At 50.5% G+C, this 11490-nt stretch overlaps 1 pseudogene; it reads left to right on the top strand.

Moving 5' to 3' along the window:
* The first annotated feature begins 755 nt into the window (after positions 1-755).
* Positions 756-836, top strand: LOC130026657 (uncharacterized; annotated as a pseudogene).
* The last annotated feature ends 10654 nt before the right edge of the window (positions 837-11490 follow it).

Raw genomic sequence — 11490 nt, forward strand, 5'->3', positions numbered from 1 at the left:
GCACCAGGCTCTAGGTGCCCTGACCCAGGGTAGGGCCATTGGCAGAGGTCTGGGCATACCTGTCTCTGAGGCAGGGGGCTCTGATCTCTCGCTGTGCCACAGAGGTAAACAAACTATCTACCTCCAGGTCCCCATTCAGGGGTGACACTGATGACTAACAAAGGGCCCCAGTGGCTACCAATTGCCCAGATGGCACAGTCCCTGGGATTATGATGTGAAAACCCACATCTAACTTTTGCGACTCTAGATTTTGATGTGAAAACCCACTCTAACTTTCGCGACCCCAGCCTTTCTGCTTATTGGATGGGACCCCATCCTCTGACTTGCAAGAAGCAGTGGACTAAATCTCTTGCTCAGAACCACTGTACAGTTCAGGAGCAGTTTCCAACATGAGTGGCATCCGGATAAAGACCATAAGAATGAAGCCCTGAATCCCTCTGGAAAGACTGGGGGGGGGGGGGGCGCTCGGGGAGGGATAGGGACAAGCACGAAACATGGTGAGACCCCACGATCTCTTAATTTTCATATTAAAAGGTAAAGGTAAAAGGTAAAGGCACTCCCGTTGATCGTCGATTTGCTCAAGCGGGCCCAGTATCGTCTCCATTGGAGACTTTGTTGTTACTGTGACTGGCATATCGAATACTCTCGGAAGCTTGCCGGGCTCTCCGAGAGGGGCGGAGGAATCGAACTCGGGTCGACCATGTTGACCGCTTGTAAGGCGACCGCCCTACCACTGTGCTATCGCTCTAGCCCCCGGAGCTTCTTGGCCTTTTGGCTAAGATCAAGTGTAGTATCTGTTCATATTAAAAATTGAAATTTATTTCTTTGGATTTATTTTTTGATTGGGTTATTATTTTATGTTTTGAGTTTGTTCCTGCACATATGGATGTGTTGGAGGCTGTGTACCTTTTTTTTTAATCCAAGAATTTTCTTTTTATTATTTTTTTATCGATTGTAGCCTGCCCACAGGGCAGAGTCTGGCAAACTCCCGTGGTGTACCAAATATGCCAACTACCAGTAACAATGATGGGTATCATTCTCCTAAGTAGCCTTGAATATAATCTCAGGGCTAGGATGAAAGAGACGTTACTGAGACCTGCTCGAGTCAATCGACAAATAACAGGATGGCCCTCCCGTTGATCGTCGATTTGCTCGAGCGGGCCCAGTAACGTCTCCATTGGAGACTTTGTTGTTACTGTGTCTGGCATATCGCTGGAGCGATAGCACAGCGGGTAGGGCATTTGCCTTGCAATAACAGGATGATGAAATGAAAAATGAAAAATTTTTTTATTAGTGAAACACCATGAGGTACGATTGTAGACTTATAAATTTTTGTGCTTGGGTTTCAGTCACACAATGATCAAGTACCCATTCCTCTACCAGCACCCATCCTCCACCACCACGGGTCCCAGCATCCCTCCCACTCCCCAACCCCCTTACCACCCTGCCTCTTTGGCAGTGCATTCCCCCTTGTTCTCTCTCTCTCCAATTGGGTGCTGTGGTTTGCAATAGAGGCACTGAGTGGTAGTCATGTTTGGTCTATAGTCTACTTTCAGCATGCATCTCCAACCCTGGGAGGATCCTCCCAACACCCTTTATTTGGCGCTCTCTGCTCTATCTGAGCCTCCTTGGAGGCTGTGTAACTTCTTTACATGCAGAGTACGAGTCTCAATGTTGTTCTGTTTGGGTCATCTTGCCACTCCTAGTACGCAGCATCCCTGCCATGGGGGCACGTCTGCAATTGCTTTGTGTAGCCCCATAGCCTCATAGCCCCATAGCCCATTCCTCAATGGGAAGGGGCAGAGGAGGGGAGAAGGGAGGGGGCAGGAAGGAGGAGGGGGAGAGGAGAAGGGCGGGAAGGAAGAGGGAAGAAAGACAAGGTTGGGGTAGATGAATATGATTTTGACAGGGTAGGTAAAAGACGGAATTACAGGTGAGTAAGAATTCTGTTGAACCATTTCTGACTCCTGGGGGGAACACATCACTTTCAGGCAGGTCACTTCGTGCCCTGGGATGGGTGTCTGCAGCCTCCTTACCTCACGGGCATCACAGTCTGTCTGAACTTCTGTCAACACAATTTGTCTTTGACGGGTTGTTGGCTCAGGTCTGTCTTGGATCTGGGTGTGATTTCCACCTCTAGGTGAGAGGGAGCATGGGGTGTGCATGGGGTGTCTTTAGGAAGGACACTGCCTTCTGGTTCTCACAGAACACTTGGGGTTCCAAGGCGGGTGTAGCCCGTAGGATGGCGGGGATCAAACCCAGATCAGCCACGTGCAAAGCAACAACCTACCACTGTAGTATCGCTCCAGCCCTTGAATTTCTTCTTCAAGGAAGTTTCTGTTCAGTATTCCTCTCTGCATTTGTTTGATGGGGTTGGGAGATATTTTTTTGGTAAAGTTCTACCAATGTGCTATATAACTTGGATATTAGCCTTTCATCAGCTAGGTATTGGGTAAATAATTTTTCCCAATCTGTGGGCTAACATAGTAGCTTAGACGCCATTGCGTTTTTTTTTTAGAAAAAGCATTAGATTGGTGTATCTTTGATTTTTCTGTTCTCTTTTCAAGCTTTATATTTTGCTGACATTTTTGCAAATTTTTATTTTGTTTTTATAAAGTTGTTTACAATAATTCATTACATTTATTATTCAAACACCAATTCCACCACCATCTCACCTTCCCACCACCACATTTTGAAGGTTACCACTCCAAATCTTACAGGTACTCTCTTGGGGTCATTGACAGCATACTCAGGGGCATGCAGATGACAGGCTCTAGACATGGTGAATCTCATGGCAAGGGCCACCCACAATCTAGAAGCAACTGCCAACTGCTGGCAGGACACACCTCGCCCAAGACACATACCCACATGGGCTGGGATGGATCCATTTATTGAAACAAGCTTGGAAATAGGACAGTGACTGTCAGAGAGTGACCCAGCATGCCTCCTTCCTCTCTCTTCTCCTCAATTCATTAGTGCCCAACCAGCCCCCAAAGAGTGTCTAGAACTGGTTGCTCTGATGTTTCCAGCCCCCATTAGCTTCAGGGCTGCCATATGGAGAAACGGGACTGTGTACTGGGGAGGGAGAGCTCCCACCTCAAGCCCTTGTTTGGCTTTTGGAGCTATCATGACTGAGGTTGGAGTGTGGCCCAGTTTAAATTTCTGCTCCCAACATCCCTGGGGCCTAGAGGTAGGAGACATTTTTGTCCCACTGATCCCTGCGGTCAAGTGTTGGGGGACCTTTCTGCCCCCTTGATCCCTAGGGTCTAGTGCTGAGGGAAAGTGGAAGAGTGGGGAGGAGGGAGGAAGGAAGAGGTTGGGAAGAACTGAATCAGGGCTAGATTAGTTGGAATTGAAGAACACAGGGTACATAATCAGGGTAGAAAAAGTGGATTAATGGTGAACAAGCTTGCCAGCTGAACTCAAGCGGACGAGCTGGATTCTGGTTATTTGGGGGCAGGTCATTACAGGATCCGGATCTGAGGTCTGCGGCCTCCTGTTCCTCACAGACAGGAACAGGAGGATCCCTCTGGGTTCTTCACAGAATCCATCATCCCGCTCCCCAGGTCTGGACACCAGACCTTAGTCTCAGACCTTAGTCATCGAGATCCTTAGGCTTCTCACACGCCACCAGCCTGTCCTTCATGACCATCACCTCGAGTTCCATAGAGGTCATGGTCTCACAAACCTCCACTATGTTCACCTCCAACTCTGTGTTCTTCGACACTGGATTGACTATGGGGCACTCCAGGGTCTCAGCCAAGCAAGGAAGGTGGATGCATCTCAGGGTTCCCGCCTGGCTCCACCTCCCATAGAGCCCCACCTCCAGATCCCCATCAGGAACTTCTCCCTCCTGGAGACCCACCACACCACTCACCCTCTCCAGGGTACCCTTGGAATTCCAGCAAGGCCTGGGGCACAGTTGCTCCTGATTTCAGGACTGAGAATCCCCTAAAGATGAAGGCACCAGGTGAGTAGGCAGGTCTAGGGCCTGATGCGCCTTCCTGTCCCTGAGCCCCTGCCCACCCCCTCACCTGGGTTTCCCTCAGCTCCCTGAAGGTGGCCTCTAGCAGGGCCTGCTGCCTTGTTAGCACCTGCTGCAGCTGGTCCATGAGCTCCTTGTGCCTCAGCACCTGCTCAACCTTGGAGCCCACGTGAGTGGGGCATTCAGGTGTGGGGTTGCAGCTGTGTGCTACTTTTGGTACCAGCAGAAGCATTCCAGGCTGCAGGCACTGCACCTTCTGGTCTTGCATGCACATCTATGTCATGAGACAGGGCCGAAGGCTGTCCAGATCCCACCACAACATTCAGGGCCCAGACACACACACACAGGCCCAAGGAAAACAGCACATGTGGTAACCTGTCCCGAGCACATTCCTCAGGGGGTCTTTCTCCCAAGACCTAAGAGATGGGCCTCCCCTACCTCAACCCGGCAGCCTCCCCGCTACTAGGACCGTCTGTGTGCAGTGAGGGCCAGTCCGCACCCCCACAACCCCTCTAGCCTGTTCTAGATTTTGTTATATTATAGAGGGTGGCATCCTGGCCTCTCCTTCCTCCCACCAAACCAGACGGGCTCCTACCCTCACAGTGGGTCTCCCCCGGCACCTTCTGTCATTTCTCCATATCCACCTTGTCCTGATTCACTCCCCTTGCAGCTGATCCGGAGCTGACTCTGCAGTAGCACCTGCTCCTCCTCCTGCTCATTCTCAGAGACCGACACTGGTCAGAGGCCATGTCCTACGGCGGGAGGCCGAGATACTAGTCCTGTTGCTGCCGCAGGCACTCACCTGTTTGTCCTGCAGTCCCACCTGTGGGCGCAAGGCTGGGAGTGCGGACAGGCAGCCAGGGCATCCTGCTCTGGGTCCAGGGATGTGGAGGTCAAGCACCGACTCCCAGGCCCAAGGCTGGCAGCGCCTGGGCAATCTGTGCCCTGCACAGGCCCCCATGGTCTTGCTCCAGGGGCCTAAGAGATGAGACCTCCCTTGACTGGGGACCCTGTCTCCTGTCCTGTGCTCAGGGATCACCCCTAATGTTGCTCAAGGATCCATAGGAGGTGCCAGGAATCCACCCAGGATAGAAGTATGCAAAACAGACACCTTACCAGCTGTTCGAGCTTTTGATATATTACATTTCCTTGTTTGTTTGCTTCTTTGTTTTTGGTACCACAGCAGGGATTAGTCCAAGCCATGCTCAAGGGACTCTATGGGACGCCAGAGATTGAAGTCAGATAGCCCAAGTGCTCTTCCTTCTCTACTATATCCCGGCCTCTTTTATCGTTTTCAAAATAAAATTTTAACTTACCGTTGATTTTGCTATATTGCATCCCATTAGGAATACCACTTTACAATGGTGCGTGTGAAATTCCCAAATGCTCCAGTGAGTCCCACTGCAATCAGAACCGCCCGTCCCACTCTTCCCCCTCCTCTTTTTGCTATACTTGGACATTTATGGAGGGACATACCCAGTGTTGCTCAGGCCTCACTCCTGGCTCTGTACTCAGTGACGACTCCTGCTGGGGCTTCGGGATCATATGGGGTGCCCGGGGTCACATCTGGATTGGCTGGTCAACAAGGCAAATGCCCTACCCTTTGGACTACCTCTCCAATCCTGCAAGATACTTTTCTTGAAAGAAACTTACTCAGTAAGATGTGAAGGGATGACGTGTTCAAAAGAGAATGTGAGCTGAAAGAGCTGACCACTCCCCCTAATTTCTAATGGCCAGTAACTGCCGGTACCTTTCAATCACAAACTGCCACTAGGGAAGGTCCCTTGGACCTGTCCCCCACCCCCATCTCTGTACCCTGAGAGGCCTCTGCAGGTTCCCTGCAGCATTTTCCCACTTCCATCTAATGCAAATGAAATTTCGTTGCCACTTATAAATGCCCATACAGATTTTCCTCTTAAAGTAAATGAAATAATCATTTTTACAAAAGAAATTAAGTAATGACATGTTGAATGGTGCTCAAAGCAGGACACATTTGAACCACTGATCTACTCGTCATGGACTCTTTCCAAACTCAAGTCTAGCATCACATCTCCCCAATTCTATAATGTTCCCAGCGCCTCAGCTGAGCTCTGGACTTTACCTCAGAAAATGTACTACACATCTAATTCTATAAATCCAAATATAAGCCATTCTCCTCTTAAAATTTATTTTTATTAAATCGATGTGAGATAGAACCTTACAAAGCTGTTCATGATTAGGCTCCAGTCATCGTTGTTCACCCATCCCTCCACCAGTGTACATTTCCCACCTCCAATGTCTCCAGTGTCCCTCCCAACACCCGACCCCCCCCCCACCTCTCCACCCAGGCCAGCCTTTTTTTTTAATGTTTATTAGTGAAACACCATAAGGTACAGTTATAGACTTACAAATTTTTTGTTTGGATTTCAGTTATACAATGACCGAGACCCATCCCTCCACCAGTGCCCATTTTACACCACCACAGATCCCAGTATCCCTCCCACCCCCCTTCCCCCCACCCCACCCTGGCTCTGTGGCAGGGCATTCACTTTTGTTCTCTCTTATTGGGTGTTGTGGTTTGCAAAAGAGGCATTGAGTGTTAATCATGTTCGGTCTATAGTCTACTTTCTGCATGTATCTCCCATCCTGGGAGGATCCTCCCAACACCCTTTACTTGGTGCTCCCTTCTCTATCTGAGCTGCCTTTTCCTCCAGCATGTGTGGCTGGCCTCCAAGTCATGGAGCAAACTTCCTGGTACTTATCGCGACTATTCTTGGGTGTTAGTCTCCTATTTTGTTTCTTGATATTCTACAGATGAAGGCAATCTTTCTATGTCTGTCCCTCTCTTTCTGACTCATTTCACTTAGCATGGTACTTTCCATGTAGTACCACTTGTATGTAAATTTCATGAATTCATACTTTCTAACAGCTGCTTAGTATTCCATTGTGTAGATGTACCAAAGTTTTTTAATCAGTCATCCGTTCTCAGGCTCTTGGGTTTTCTCCAGATATTCAGGTCAGCCTTTTTGGAAGATGTTTTTATTATCTATCTTTCTCTCTGTTTGTTTCTGTCTCTGTCTGTCTCTGTCTCTGCCTTTTTTCTCTCTCTCTCTCTCTTTCTCTGTCTCTCTCTCTGTTTATCTTTCTCTGTCTCCCTTTTTGTAGTTTACAATACAGATACTGAAAGGGTATCATGAATATCCCTTTACCTACTTTTAACACTCAAGGATTTCAAATTTGGACAAAAAATAGAAATGTTGTTTCAGGCACGTTGGCCAAAGGGAGAACTGGAAATGGTCTCTGCTATGGACAAGCAGGGATCTGTAGATCTGCAATGACTGACCACAGCCTGGGCCCTGCTCTCAGTGTCCAGACAAGTCCTGAAGACCGGGAGGTCTCCAAACGCCAGATAGGGATGGGATGGACACCTGCCTGCCAGGAACTCCTACAGAAGATGAAGGCCTCAGGCCACCTGGGTTCACTAAACTGGCCTGGTTTCTCATCTTCAAAATGGCCAGGCCTGGTTATCCGTGACATGACATGACAGGTAAAATACTCATAGTATTATACGTGTATCTCCTGGGTGGCTCACCACAGTCTTGGAAGAAGAGAGTGGGAGTCTGGTGTTCTTTGGGAGGTCAGGAACTGCGCTCAAGGGCCGCTACTTTTCCTTAGCTGCCGGAGGGCAGGGCTGGCACATGTCCAGCACTCCCCTCACCCTGCCACCTTTCTGCCCTAAGAGGAGTCTTCCACCTACCCCGAGACTTTCAGGAAGTGCAAGATGACATGTATTTCCTAGCCCATGGGGAAGTACCTTGTGACCCTGGGGGCTCAGGCACCAAATTTCCAACTGTGGGCTAGTGTTGGGTAAGGACTGGAAGGAAGAAGCCCTCCACATGCCCCCTCCCCTGCCCCAGGAACGGACCCTTTTGCAAGCTCCCTGAACCCCACGGCTCTCACAGCGGCAGGTATCATGCCCTAGACTCACCACACTCAGGAAGACACAGGGGTCCCAGAGAGTGTTGGCAGAAGAGGGGACCTGCTTGGTATCCCACTGAGCAGTCAGCCTCGCCCTGGCGGTGTCCCAGGAGCTGCCTGTCAGCGCAGTGCGGAGTGTGAGGATCCCATGCGGGCCTCATCGGGTCTCTGCTGTTTCCTAGCCTGTGACTATTTCTCTCTTGCATCTACAATGTGGGGTCCCTCCAAAATGACTCTGGAATTGATCTTTTTATGTGGGGTTGAGGGCATTGATTGGTCTAGGATGTTGACTCCCAAATTCCAGGTAAAGCCCATATGTTTCCTTTGGTTTTCGGCATGTGGCTCAGTGAGGATGTTGGGAATTTTCTGCTGTGAAACTATGTAGACCGAAGGGCGTCATTTCCCAGACCAGACTATCAGGGAAATGTTAGTTTTTCTCTCCTTGATGGCCTTGTTACGCTCTTGAGCTCCTGGCAAAAGGACCCCTAAACAGACACTGCTTGATGCTTGATGCAGTCACAGGTGGGTCCTGATCTCATCCTGGACATTCATCTTACTAAAGCTTCAGTTTCCCAGTAATTGTCCTTGATTCAAACATTCCCAAATGTGCATCACTTGGAGGGACTTGGATGGACCTCGGACAGGCGCCAGGCAACCCTGATTTGGACAAGGGAAGGCCTAAGGTCCCACATGTGAGATGATCCACAGTACATCAAGGGACAGTCTCTGGCCAAAAGAATGGTCACAGACCCCTTGGGTCTGGGATAGACAAAATAAAACTGGCCCCAGGTTTGGAGTCTGGGGAGTAGGAGCAGATGACATGGGCCAGGAAAAGCCAACAGATCTGACCTTTCGTGCCAGACTTTACATTGAACTAAATTTGAAGCAGCAGATTGAAGGAATCTGTAATTCTCTTACTGAGCTTATGCAAGATGACAGGCAACATTGATGAGAAGCAAATTTCACCATTGCTGTAAACGTTTAACTTAAAGAGGTGAGGAAACAGAAAGTGTAGAACCGTGGGTCTTCTGGCAGGGAAATCTGGAAGCATGCTGGGGGTGAGCAGGGTAGGAAACGCTCGGGCACTGAGGGTCTGCCCCAACGGCACTGCTGCCAGCACCTAGAGTAGCCCTGGTCTCCTTGGTCACAAATACTACCAGTAATAGAAATGGGGAGTTGTGCTGAGCCCCCAGGGTCGACTCTCTGGTGCACTGAGCTAACACCATGGATTGCCTGAGGCTGCCAAAGCAGATGCAAACTCTGCAGGCGCCCGCAGAGACCAGACAGGGGAAGGAGACAGAGTCTGGGTGGGTGGCGGGGTGCGGGGCAGGAATCCTGACAAAGGTCACCAGCAAGTGCAGACCTGGGTGCTAGTTTCATCTTGATTGACAGTTGACCCTTGATGAACATGGAGTCATTGAGAATATACCCTGGATGGTGGGATCATGACGAGGGGGGCGGGGGACAGGGGGTGGAATGTGCCTGTTAACTGTGCTCTGCTCATTTGCCTGAGCAGCCCAGAGGTGAAAAAACATCACCCCAAACCCAGGGCTGATACTGGTCTCCTCACTGCTCTGTGTGCCCCAGAGGCCAGATGGGGGCTGTGGTGATTGGGAACAGGAAATGGGTCTCTAACTCAACTGGCCACTCAGGTAGAAAAACACCTTACAGGTCCAGAATGCCATGGGCAGTAAGGGTCCAGAACCAAACTGACTCCCTGGCTGCAGTTGTCTTTCCAATCAATGGGCCCTGGGCCTGCTCAGTGCCCAGCAGGGAGGAAAAGGTGTTTTCTCCAATGAGGACTGAACGCTGCTCTACTCAAACCAGTCAGGAGGGGGAGGGGGCTTTGAGCCAGTTGAAAGAATGAACTCGAGAAGGGCCAGGGAGCTGGAGGCTGGTCAGGCCCAGCCGTGGTCAGGTTTGGCCACTCCTGAGGGCCTCACTGTCGAATGCACATCTCTCAGAGTCAGGCCAGAAATGAGAAACAATCCCAGAGAGTCACTCATCACTAAGCATCGCCAGAAGATTAACCTGCAGGTGCTAGTTAGTCAGGATCAGCCGCAGCGGGGTGAGCTAAGGGGGGCTCACAAATGATTCTGTCTGCCAAGCCTAAGGGAGGGAACCAAGCAGGAAGCAAGAGGCAGAAGTGAAAAACTAGGCAGGACCTCTGAGAGACCCACTCTAGGAGGTGGAGAAGATGGATGGGTCAGGAATCACCGAATTTGACAAGAATCCAATATGAGGTTTGCTCTGACAAAATGGTGACCAGAACCAAATGGCAACCGGCTGAGTGGACAGCAACATTCCTGGAGTCAGAGATCAACTTGTCCCAGGTGAGGAAGAAAAGACTTAATGCCCACTTGGTGACAGGAAGCCACCAGGTTTCATTCCATGTTCCTTATCATTGACCCACGAACAGATGACTAGGACCAGACCAAGACAACTTAAAAGCCCCCTGAGTCTAACCCAGGGCGCGGGTGTACCACTGTCTCACCTGAGGTTCGGAGAGTCTGCCCGGGAGCGCCCCCAGTAAGCTACTTCTATTTCCTTAACTTTATTTATATGTCTCTGTCCTTCTGTCTGACCCGGATGGGGTTCCCAAATCTCTCACCGAGCAAGAGACTAACGGAGAGCAGGTTACCCGAGCAGGGATGGAAGTGGCTCCGGGAACGCTCAAACACTGAGCATAGAAACGGGAATCACCATTGTGGGAGCACCTGAGAGCAGTAGGCACCACTGCATGTTAGATGAAAGTTGTTACCGCAGAATCAAGGTAGCCTGTAAACAACCTACATAATTAGGCTGTGACCTGCTACTGCCTCTTTGGGGGATAGCTGGGTAGAGCCTGCACACATGGAATACACTAGGATGCTTCCAGCAAATTCTTGGGTGCCACCTGTCTTGGTGAGACTCTGTATGATCCTAAAAGGAAAAACTCCAAAGAAAGTCGTTCAATGGGAGAACAGCTCTCACCACCGGCAAGGGGTGAGAGGGCTCAAGCCGCTGATCCCCACAGTCTCTCAGCTCCCCAAACCTCAAGGAAAACCTGGACTTGGTGTTTCCAGAGCCCAGGGGCCCAGAGGCAGGACACAGAGAACTAAGCCCAGAGCCCCAGTAGAAGCTTCGAGAGGGTGTGCAGGATATGTGTGAGGTGTGAAGATCCATGAGAGTGAACGGGCGGCCCCAGGCCCATGGTGCAGTTAGAGGGGAAGGGCTATGAACTGGGCACCCAGGGGTAAACCGGGACCTGCCTGTGCCTGCCCTGAACAGCCCTACCAGGCTGATCCCTGGTGCCTCCCCGATCCCTGGTTCCCATCCAAGTAGGAATGTGACAGGCAGGAAGGGGCATGGCTGACCAAATTCCTGGAAATGACTGGAACAGGATGGCTCTGCCTTCTGAGGCTTTGCCATCTGGTCTGATACATGAATCTGGACACACTTCTTGTCACCAGTAGAGTGTCACTCAGCCAAGGCTGTCCCACCAGGTCCAGGTGTGCAGGAGCAAAGAGGAGTCAGGGCCTGGTTCTCAATTACATGGGGTCTGACCG

Source organism: Sorex fumeus, unplaced genomic scaffold (assembly GCF_029834395.1).
Source record: "Sorex fumeus unplaced genomic scaffold, SorFum_2.1 ptg000034l, whole genome shotgun sequence".
NCBI classification, from domain to species: domain Eukaryota; kingdom Metazoa; phylum Chordata; class Mammalia; order Eulipotyphla; family Soricidae; genus Sorex; species Sorex fumeus.